Here is a 12,733-nt window from a genome sequence, read left to right as displayed (position 1 = left end):
AGAAGACTTCATCCCGATGATGGACTTCCGACTTCAGCCCGATGATGGATTTCTTCAGCCGCCGCTTGGATCCAGACTTCAGCCCGAGGATGGACGTCACTCTTCAGCCCCCCGCTTGGGCTTGGATCAAGACATCGGAGGCTCTTCTGGACAGATCGGGACCCGGTGAGGTGAAGACAAGGTAGGGAGATCTTCAGGGGCTTAGTGTTAGGTTTATTTAAGGGGGGTTTGGGTTAGATTAGGGGTATGTGGGTGGTGGGTTGTAATGTTGGGGGGGTATTGTATGGTTTTTTTTTACAGGCAAAAGAGCTGAATTCTTTGGGGCATGCCCCTCAAAGGGCACTTTTCAGGGCTGGTAAGGTAAAAGAGCTTTTCTATTTTAATTTTAGAATAGGGTAGCGCATTTTTTTATTTTGGGGGGCTTTGTTATTTTATTAGGGGGCTTAGAGTAGGTGTAATTAGTTTAAAATTGTTGTAATATTTTTCTAATGTTTGTAAATATTTTTTTATTTTTTGTAACTTAGTTCTTTTTTATTTTTTGTACTTTAGTTAGTTTATTTAATTGTATTTATTTGTCAATATTGTATTTAATTCATTTATTGATAGTGTAGTGTTAGGTTTAATTGTAGATAATTGTAGGTATTGTATTTAATTAATTTATTGATAGTGTAGTGTTAGGTTTAATTGTAGATAATTGTAGGTATTGTATTTAATTAATTTATTGATAGTGTAGTGTTAGGTTTAATTGTAACTTAGGTTAGGATTTATTTTACAGGTAATTTTGTAATTATTTTAACTATTTTAGCTATTAAATAGTTCTTAACTATTTAATAGCTATTGTACCTGGTTAAAATAAATACAAAGTTGCCTGTAAAATAAATATTAATCCTAAAATAGCTACAATATAATTATAATTTATATTGTAGCTATATTAGGGTTTATTTTACAGGTAAGTATTTAGCTTTAAATAAGAATAATTTATTTAATAAGAGTTAATTTATTTCGTTAGATTTAAATTATATTTAACTTAGGGGGGTGTTAGTGTTAGGGTTAGACTTAGCTTTAGGGGTTAATACATTTATTATAGTAGCGGCGAGATTCGGTCGGCAGATTAGGGTTAATAATTGAAGTTAGGTGTCGGCGATGTTAGGGAGGGCAGATTAGGGGTTAATACTATTTATTATAGGGTTTTTGAGGCGGGAGTGAGGCGGATTAGGGGTTAATAACTTTATTATAGTAGCGGTGAGATGCGGTCGGCAGATTAGGGGCTAATTATTGTAGGTAGCTGGCGGCGATGTTGTGGGGGGCAGATTAGGGGTTAATAAATATAATATAGGGGTCGGCGGTGTTAGGGGCAGCAGATTAGGGGTACATAGGGATAATGTAGGTTGCGGCGGTATACGGAGCGGCAGATTAGGGGTTAATAATAAAATGCAGGGGTCAGCGATAGCGGGGGCGGCAGATTAGGGGTTAATAAGTGTAAGGTTAGGGGTGTTTAGACTCGGGGTACATGTTAGGGTGTTAGGTGCAGATGTAGGAAGTGTTTCCCCATAGGAAACAATGGGGCTGCGTTAGGAGCTGAACGCTGCTTTTTTGCAGGTGTTAGGTTTTTTTTCAGCTCAAACTGTCCCATTGTTTCCTATGGGGGAATCGTGCACGAGCACGTTTTTTAAGCTGGCCGCGTCCGTAAGCACCGCTGGTATCGAGAGATAAAGTTGCGGTAAATATGCTATACGCTCCTTTTTTGGAGCCTAACGCAGCCCTTCTGTGAACTCTAGATACCAGCGGTATTTAAAAGGTGCGGCCAGAAAAAAGCACGCGTAGCTAATGCACCCCTTTGGCCGCAAAACTCTAAATCTAGGCGATAGTTGTTTTTTTTTAACCTATCAAAACCTATGATGTCTACTTCCCATGGTGTAGTTCAATGTATTAACCCCTTTGCTACCGGGAATTTCAGAGAAAAACATGCCCAAAAATATGGGAGAATTTTTAGCAATTTTGCTATTACTCCATTTAAACAGAAATAGAGCCATTTTTTCCCCTATGAAAACTATATATATATATATATATATATATTTTTTTTTTTAAAGTAGCCAACCCAAGGAAATGATCTAGGCCCATTTTTGTATATTTCATTCCACCATTTACCCACCAAATGTGATCATATAAAAAATAATTGTTAACTTTTCACAAACTTTGGGTTTCTCCCTGAAATAATTTACATACTGCCTGTGCAATCATGACACAAATGTACAAGCTTCTCTAGGATCCCCTTTGTTCAGAATTAGCAGATATGTATGGCTTTTGCATTTTTTTTTGGTAATTAGAAGACCGCTATTTGCAGCGGAACACCACACTTATAATATTCCAGTGAAGGGGGTAGCTTATAAGCATCATTTTTACCCTTCCACCTCACACCTCCTGCTCCATGTTCCTTACTTGATACCTCCCAAACAGCTGTCTTCCCTCCCTCCCCTCCCCCCACTGGTCACCACCATCAGACAGTCTGCTAGTATGCAGTTTAGGGATTTCTTTTAATTTATTTTTTTTCGCACAGTGTGAAAAACCCTCCAATCTCCCTGATCTTTCCCAACTTTCTCCCTTTAGTACACATACAACCCAATGTATTAAATACATTACATCTCTGAAGAAGCGCATATGACATGCGCGAAACATGTCAGATAGTTTAAACTGTCCTTGCTAAACTACCATACAGAAGAATAAACTCTACTGCACTGGCTATTCAATCCGGATATGTTCTCTTTTTTTTCCCTATTAAATACATTAGTCTGTGAGAAATATATTTAAGACCTTTCTGAATGAAATAATAGTTTAATATATAAATTACAAAATATTTAGGCAATAGGACCCTTTACAAAAACTCTATTATAAAAGATATGCTCAGCAATGGGTGGGGTGAATACTTCACACCTGTACCTTTGCATCCTCAGGAAATCTATGTATAGCATCAAACACATAGCCACCAACACCTGCAAAGGATTATGTATATATGAGTTTCATTATTGCTTATGTCTAAATGTGAAGTATTCTGCCCATGTATATGGCTGACATCTTTAGAAATATAACACTTGTTACTAAACTGGGGTATAAATGTTGCTAGATTTTAGAGAGGCCTCAGACTGAGCACAGACTGAGCACACACACTCTTGTCTACTGCTAAGTCTTCCTTGCTTGCTTACTGGATATTATAGGAATTTTCATTGCTGATATACAAATTCCTATTTCTAATCTACCATTTATTTATCTATGTACCATCCATTTATCTATCTATCATCTATCATCTATCTATCTATCTATCTATCTATCTATCTATCTATCTATCTATCTATCTATCTATCTCTATCAAACTCTATAACTATTCCTTTATTTTTTTATTTTATTTCCATCTTTCACTCTCTCTCTTTATAATATATATTTTTGCAGGTTTGAACAACTCTTCTTTGTAAAATGGAAACAGCAACACAGTAAGTATTAATTACTTGTAATACCCCCCCCCCCTTAGCTTTCCCCTCACACTTGACAGGTCAGCAGACACAGCTTCTCTCTCTTGGGATCAGGGACCAGTCCTGGCTCCCTGATATGCCCATCTCCAACCCCACCCTCACTTGTTATCAGCTGTCCTACTCTCCCTCCTCTGAATGTGCCTGCCTATGCCTGACTGCAGATGTTTCCTCCCATCTCCAGTTTTTCTCTGTGGGTTATTAGTTGGCCATGCAACGAAGTTGCAGGACAACCTATTGTTATTGTCAGAATTATTATTTTTATTATTATTATTATTATTATTATTATTAGGTGGCCATGCAACGAAGTTGCAGGACAACCTATTGTTATTGTCAAGATTATTATTATTATTATTATTATTTTTTTTTGATTATTATTATTCCGCCACTTATTCAAATGCTTATAAAAACAACAGCATAACTCAAAAATTCATGAAACTTGGCACAATGCTAAAGATCTATGCTGTGCATAATCCTATGCAACATAAATCTCATAGGTCATGTGATCTAGCAGCCATATTGCTTTTTGCGACAAATTTCAACAAACACTTGAAAATCTTCTTCTCCAGAACCGCTTATGTTACAGCTGTGAAACTTGTTGTAAGTACTGCTGTACTAACCTAGAATAAAGTTTGTTCAAGAGAAGTGATTTAGTCACATGACCTAGCTGCCATTTTGAATTGTGCGAAAATCTTTAAACATCTTCTTCTCTGCAACCACTAAGTGAAATGAAGCGCAATTTTGCACATGTGCTCCTTGCAATATCCTCTACCAAGTTTGTTCAAACTGCAAATTTTCCATAATCAACATGGCTGCTATGAGCCATTCGCCTTTTTATCGCTGTTTAATTGCGTAAATTTGCACTTTATGCATTATGTTTACACTATTTAACTATATTACAGTGTAGCAGACACATGAGTACACATAGTCATGACCCCTAAAGGCAATATTGCAGTAAAAATTCACACTGCGCAGTCGCCTTCGTGAAATAAAACATTTGCAAATTTTCATAAAACTTCTGCAAATTGTAGAGGTCTATAGTGAGCATTAGTATGTGCAATTTGAAAGCCATACAATGCATAGCTTGGCAGCCATTTTGTTTCGTATGCACGTTTTTTAAAAACTACAAAAATCTTCTTCTCCGAAACCGCTTATGGCACAGACTTGAAATTTTGTTTACAGAGTTATCTTATGACTAACATTCAGATTTGTTCAAGAGAAGTTGATAAGTCATGTGGTTTGGCAGCCATTTTGAATTGTCCAAAAACGCTTAACAATATTTTAAAATTAATAATAAAACAAAAACCGCTTTACAAAAATGCTTTATTTTTGCCATGTTAATTGACATCTATGGTGACAATTATTGTGCATAATATGGAGGCTGTATATCATATGATCTGGCAGCCATTTTGTTTTATGCGAATATTTCGAAAATCTATTTTCTCTGCAACTGCTTATGTTAGAACTGTGAAACTTGCTGTATAACCTTATATTGTGACCTAGAATCACAGTTGTTCATGTTGAAGGAATTGGTCATAAGCTGTGGCAGCCATATTGGTTTACGCGAAAATTTCAAAAATGTGTTTTCTTTCCAACCGTTTATGTTAAAGCTGTGAAATTTGCTGTATAACCATATATTGTCACCTAGAGTTACATCTGATCGTGATGAAAGTATTGGTCATATGGTGGGGCAGCCATCTTGAAAAACGCAAAAACTTTGAACATGTGTTTTCTTTCCAACTGCTAATGTTAGAATTGTAGAAACTTCTATAAAGCTTTATATTGTGACTTAGCTGCTTGTATGCAATTGCAATGTTGATGCGCATGGCCACCTCTATCGCTGCTTGCAGCTATATTTATTATTAGGTGGCCAGCAACAAAGTTGCAGGACAACCTATTGTTATTGTTCGGATTATTATTAGGTGGCCAGCAACAAAGTTGCAGGACAACCTATTGTTATTGTTCGGATTATTATTATTATTATTATTATTATTATTATTATTCTTTTTATTCCGCCAAGCTTTGTATTCAATTGCCCATAACTGCTTAACTGTTTTTGCAAAGCTCTTAAAATCAGGTATGCTGGTACAGCCTATTGCTGTGCTACATCTCATGCAAAATTGAACTCATAGGTCACATGCTCTGGCAGCCATATTGTTTTTTGCGACAAATTTCGACAAACGCTTAAAAATCTTTAGCTCTGTAACTGCTTATGTTACAACTTTGAAACTCGCTGTGCTTAGTGCTACTATGACCTGAAATTGCTATTGCTCAAGAAAAGTGCCTAGGTCACATGATGTGGCAGCCATCTTGCATTTTGCGAAAATATTCAAACATCTTCTTCTCCTAAACCGCTTAGTGCAATGACACGCAATTTTGCACATATGCTCTTTGCAAGGTCCTCTACCAAGTTTGTTCAAACTGCGATTTTTCCATAATCAACATGGCTGCTGTGAGACATTAACCTTTTTATCGCCATTTAATTGCGTAATTTTGCACTTTATACATTAGTTTTACAATATTTAACAATATTACAGTGTAATAGACACATGATTACACATAGTCATAACCCTTAAAGACAATATTGCAGTTAAAATTCGCATTGCGCAATCGCCTTCGTGAAATGAAACATTTGCAAATTTTCATGAAACTTCTGCAAATTGTAGAGGTCTATAGTGAGCATTAGTATGTGCAATTTGAAAGCCATACATTGCATAGCTTGGCGGCCATTTTGTTTCGTATGCACCATTTTAAAAAACTATAAAAATCTTCTTCTCCAAAACCGCTTATGGGACAGACTTGAAATTTTGTTTATAGAGTTATCTTATGACTAACATTCAGATTTGTTCAAGAGAAGTTGATACGTCATGTGGTTTGGCAGCCATTTTGAATTGTTCAAAATTGCTTAACGATATATTTAAATTAATAATAAAACAAAAAACGTTTTACAAAAATGCTTTATTTTTGCCATGTTTATTGACATCTATAGTGAGCACTATTGTGCGTAATATGGAGGCTGTATATGTTACGATCGGGCAGCCATCTTGGTTTACGCGAACATTTCGAAAGTCTATTTTCTCTGCAACCGCTTATGTAAGAACTGTGAAATTTGCTGTACAGTCTTATATTGTTACCTATATTCATAATTGCTCATTAGGAGAGAATCAGTCACATGATGCGGCAGCAATATCAGTTTTATGTTTATCGTAATTATTTGTAATTCAATACTTCCTCTTTTGAGTCAATTGCTCACAGAACACAAATTACTTATGCTAATCTCTTGAAATCAGGTATGCTGGTACAGCCTATTGCAATGCTACATCTCATGCAATATTTAACTCATAGGTCATAAGGTTACGCAGCCATATTGTTTTTTGCGACAAATTTCGAGAACTGCTTAATAATCTTTAGCTCTGGAACTGCTTATGTTGCAACTTTGAAACTTGCTGTGCTTAGTGATGCTATGACCTAGATTTTCCATTGCTCAACAGAAGTGACTTGGTCACATGATGTAGCAACCATCTTGCATTTTGCGAAAATCTTTAAACATCTTCTTCTCTTAAACCGCTTAGTGCAATAAAGCGCAATTTTGCACCTATGCTCCTTGCAAGGTCCTCTACCAAGATTGTTAAAATTGTGATTTTTCCATAATCAACATGGCTGCTGTGAGACATTAACCTTTTTATTGCCATTTAATTGCGTAATTTTGCACTTTATACATTAGTTTTACAATATTTAACAATATTACAGTGTAATAGACACATGATTACACATAGTCATAACCCTTAAAGACAATATTGCAGTTAAAATTCGCATTGCGCAGTCGCCTTCGTGAAATAAAACATTTGCAAATTTTCATGAAACTTCTGCAAATTGTAGAGGTCTAAAGTGAGCATTAGTATGTGCAATTTGAAAGCCATACATTGCATAGCTTGGCGGCCATTTTGTTTCGTATGCGCCATTTTTAAAAACTATAAAAATCTTCTTCTCCGAAACCGCTTATGGGACAGACTTGAAATTGTGTTTATAGACTTATCTTATAACTAACATTCAGATTTGTTCAAGACAAGTTGATACGTCATGTTGTTTGGCAGCCATTTTGAATTGTTCAAAATTGCTTAACGATATATTTAAATTCATAATAAAACAAAAACCGTTTTACAAAAATGCTTTATTTTTGCCATGTTTATTGACATCTATAGGGAGCACTATTGTGTATAATATAGAGGCTGTATATCTTACGATCGGGCAGCCATCTTGGTTTACGCAAACATTTTGAAAGTCTATTTTCTCTGCAACTGCTTATGTAAGAACTGTGAAATTTGCTGTACAGTCTTATATTGTGACCTAGGGCTCCATGTACGAAGCAGCGAAAGCTGCTCCGGAGCCTTTGCGGGGCAGGTTCGCATATGCGAGCCTGCTTCCCGCAATGTAAGAAGCAGCGGTCATTAGACCGCTGCTTCCTACACCCTACGCCACCTCTTAGGTGGCGAAGCAAAATCACCGAGAGCTCGCTCGCTCTCTGTGATTGACAGCCCCTTCAGTCGCGTGATTGGTCGCGCAACTGAAGGGGCGGGCATTACACACTCCGCTGAGTGTGTAATGGTACATACGGGCAAGCGGATCAATAGATCCGCTGCCCGTGTGTAGCGGAGGCAGGCGGACAGCTTCGCGAGTTAAGAAGCTGTCCGCCCGCCTCTTAGTACATGGAGCCCCTAGAGTCACAGTTGTTCATGTTGAAGGAATTAGTCACAAGCTGTGGCAGCCATATTGGTTTATGCAAAAATTTTGAAACTGTGTTTTCTTTCCAACCGCTTATGTTAAAACTGTGAAATTTGCTGTATAACCATATATTGTCCCCTAGAGTTACATTTGTTCATGTTGAAAGTATAGGTCATATGGTGTGGCAGCCATTTTAAAAAACGCAAACATTTCGAAAATGTGTTTTTTTTCTCCAAATGCTTATGTTAGATCTGTAAACAGTTGTTATATAGCTTTATTTTGTGACATAACTAATTATATTGCATTCCAAAAATAATGCGCTGGCCACCTCTATTGCTGCTTGCAGCTATATTTATTATTATTATTATTATTATTATTATTATTATTATTATTCTTTTTATTCCGCCAAGCTTTGTATTCAATTGCCCATAACTGCTTAACTGTTTTTGCAAAGCTCTTAAAATCAGGTATGCTTGTACATCCTATTGCTGTGCTACATCTCATGCAAAATTGAACTCATAGGTCACATGCTCTGGCAGCCATATTGCTTTTTGCGACAAATTTCGACAAACGCTTAAAAATCTTAAGCTCTGGAACTGCTTATGTTACAACTTTGAAACTCGCTGTGCTTAGTGCTACTATGACCTGAAATTGCTATTGCTCAAAAGAAGTGCCTTGGTCACATGATGTGGCAGCCATCTTGCATTTTGCGAAAATATTCAAACATCTTCTTCTCTTAAACCGCTTAGTGCAATGAAGCGCAATTTTGCACATATGCTCCTTGCAAGGTCCTCTATCAAGATTGTTCAAACTGCGATTTTTCCATAATCAACATGGCTGCTGTGAGACATTAACCTTTTTATCGCCACTTAATTGCGTAATTTTGCACTTTATACATTAGTTTTACAATATTTAACAATATTACAGTGTAATAGACACATGATTACACATAAAATTCATTACATTAAAATTCGCATTGCGCAATCGCCTTCGTGAAATAAAACATTTGCAAATTTTCATGAAACTTCTGCAAATTGTAGAGGTCTATAGTGAGCATTAGTATGTGCAATTTGAAAGCCATACATTGCATAGCTTGGCAGCCATTTTGTTTCGTATGCGCCATTTTTAAAAACTATAAAAATCTTCTTCTCCGAAACCGCTTATGGGACAGACTTGAAATTTTGTTTATAGAGTTATCTTATGACTAACATTCAGATTTGTTCAAGAGAAGTTGATACGTCATGTGGTTTGGCAGCCATTTTGAATTGTTCAAAATTGCTTAACGATATATTTAAATTAATAATAAAACAAAAACCGTTTTACAAAAATGCTTTATTTTTGCCATGTTTATTGACATCTATTGTGAGCACTATTGTGCGTAATATAGAGGCTGTATATCTTACGATCAGGCAGCCATCTTGGTTTACGCGAAAATTTCGAAAGTCTATTTTCTCTGCAACCGCTTATGTAAGAACTGTGAAATTTGCTGTACAGTCTTATATTGTCACCTAGATTCATAATTGCTCATTAGGAGAGAATCAGTCACATGATGCGGCAGCAATATCGGTTTTATTTTTATCGTAATTATTTGTTATTCAATACTTCCTCTTTTGAGTCAATTGCTCACAAAACACAAATTACTTATGCTAAACTCTTGAAATCAGGTATGCTGGTACAGCCTATTGCAATGCTACATCTCATGCAATATTGAACTCATAGGTCATAAGGTTACGCAGCCATATTGTTTTTTGCGACAAATTTCGAGAACTGCTTAATAATCTTTAGCTCTGGAACTGCTTATGTTGCAACTTTGAAACTTGCTGTGCTTAGTGATGCTATGACCTAGATTTTCCATTGCTCAACAGAAATGACTTGGTCACATGATGTAGCAACCATCTTGCATTTTGCGAAAATATTTAAACATCTTCTTCTCTTAAACCGCTTAGTGCAATAAAGCGCAATTTTGCACGTTTGCTCCTTGCTAGGTCCTCTACCAAGATTGGTAAAATTGCGATTTTTCCATAATCAACATGGCTGCTGTGAGACATTAACCTTTTTATTGCCATTTAATTGCGTAATTTTGCACTTTATACATTAGTTTTACAATATTTAACAATATTACAGTGTAATAGACACATGATTACACATAGTCATAACCCTTAAAGACAATATTGCAGTTAAAATTCGCATTGCGCAGTCGCCTTCGTGAAATAAAACATTTGCAAATTTTCATGAAACTTCTGCAAATTGTAGAGGTCTATAGTGAGCATTAGTATGTGCAATTTGAAAGCCATACATTGCATAGCTTGGAGGCCATTTTGTTTCGTATGCGCAATTTTTAAAAACTATAAAAATCTTCTTCTCCGAAACCGCTTATGGGAGAGACTTGAAATTTTGTTTATAGAGTTATCTTATGACTAACATTCAGATTTGTTCAAGAGAAGTTGATACGTCATGTGGTTTGGCCGCCATTTTAATTGTTCAAAATTGCTTAACGATATATTTAAATTCATAATAAAACAAAAACCGTTTCACAAAAATGCTTTATTTTTGTCATGTTTATTGACATCTATAGTGAGCACTATTGTGCATAATATAGAGGCTGTATATCTTACGATCAGGCAGCCATCTTGGTTTACGCAAAAATTTCGAAAGTCTATTTTCTCTGCAACCGCTTATGTAAGAACTGTGAAATTTGCTGTACAGTCTTATATTGTGACCTAGAGTCACAGTTGTTCATGTTGAAGGAATTAGTCACAAGCTGTGGCAGCCATATTGGTTTACGCAAACATTTTGAAACTGTGTTTTCTTTCCAACCGCTTATGTTAAAACTGTGAAATTTGCTGTATAACCATATATTGTCACCTAGAGTTACATTTGTTCATGTTGACAGTATAGGTCATATGGTGTGGCAGCCATTTTAAAAAACGCAAACATTTCGAAAATGTGTTTTTTTTCCAAATGCTTATGTTAGAACTGTAAACAGTTGTTATATAGCTTTATTTTGTGACATAACTACTTATATGGCATTGCAGAAATAATGCGCTGGCCACCTCTATTGCTGCTTGCAGCTATATTTATTATTATTATTATTATTCTTTTTATTCCGCCAAGCTTTGTATTCAATTGCCCATAACTGCTTAACTGTTTTTGCAAAGCTCTTAAAATCAGGTATGCTGGTACAGCCTATTGCTGTGCTACATCTCATGCAAAATTGAACTCATAGGTCACATGCTCTGGCAGCCATATTGCTTTTTGTGACAAATTTCGACAAACGCTTAAAAATCTTTAGCTCTGGAACTGCTTATGTTACAACTTTGAAACTCGCTGTGCTTAGTGCTACTATGACCTGAAATTACTATTGCTCAAGAGAAGTGCCTTGGTCACATGATATGGCAGCCATCTTGCATTTTGCGAAAATATTCAAACATCTTCTTCTCCTAAACCACTTAGTGCAATGACACGCAATTTTGCACATATGCTCCTTGCAAGGTCCTCTACCAAGTTTGTTCAAACTGCAATTTTTCCATAATCAACATGGCTGCTGTGAGACATTAACCTTTTTATCGCCATTTAATTGCGTAATTTTGCACTTTATACATTAGTTTTACAATATTTAACAATATTACAGTGTAATAGACACATGATTACACATAGTCATAACCCTTAAAGACAATATTGCAGTTAAAATTCGCATTGCGCAATCGCCTTCGTGAAATAAAACATTTGCAAATTTTCATGAAACTTCTGCAAATTGTAGAGGTCTATAGTGAGCATTAGTATGTGCAATTTGAAAGCCATACATTGCATAGCTTGACGGCCATTTTGTTTCGTATGCGCCATTTTTAAAAACTATAAAAATCTTCTTCTCCGAAACCGCTTATGGGACAGACTTGAAATTTTGTTTATAGAGTTATCTTATGACTAACATTCAGATTTGTTCAAGAGAAGTTGATACGTCATGTGGTTTGGCAGCCATTTTGAATTGTTCAAAATTGCTTAACAATATATTTAAATTAATAATAAAACAAAAACCGTTTTACAAAAATGCTTTATTTTTGCCATGTTTATTGACATCTATAGTGAGCACTATTGTGCGTAATATGGAGGCTGTATATCTTACGATCGGGCAGCCATCTTGGTTTACGCGAAAATTTCAAAAGTCTATTTTCTCTGCAACCGCTTATGTAAGAACTGTGAAATTTGCTGTACTGTCTTATATTGTGACCTAGATTCATAATTGTTCATTAGGAGAGAATCAGTCACATGATGCGGCAGCAATATCGGTTTTATGTTTATCGTAATTATTTGTAATTCAATACTTCCTCTTTTGAGTCAATTGCTCACGAAACACAAATTACTTATGCTAAACTCTTGAAATCAGGTTTGCTGGTACAGCCTATTGCTATGCTATATCTCATGCAATATTGAACTCATAGGTCATAAGGTTACGCAGCCATATTGTTTTTTGCGACAAATTTCGAGAACTG

This window comes from Bombina bombina, chromosome 5 (genome assembly GCF_027579735.1).
Source record: "Bombina bombina isolate aBomBom1 chromosome 5, aBomBom1.pri, whole genome shotgun sequence".
NCBI lineage: Eukaryota > Metazoa > Chordata > Amphibia > Anura > Bombinatoridae > Bombina > Bombina bombina.
The sequence above is the reverse complement of the archived record's forward strand: the minus strand, read 5'-3'. Positions refer to the sequence as shown.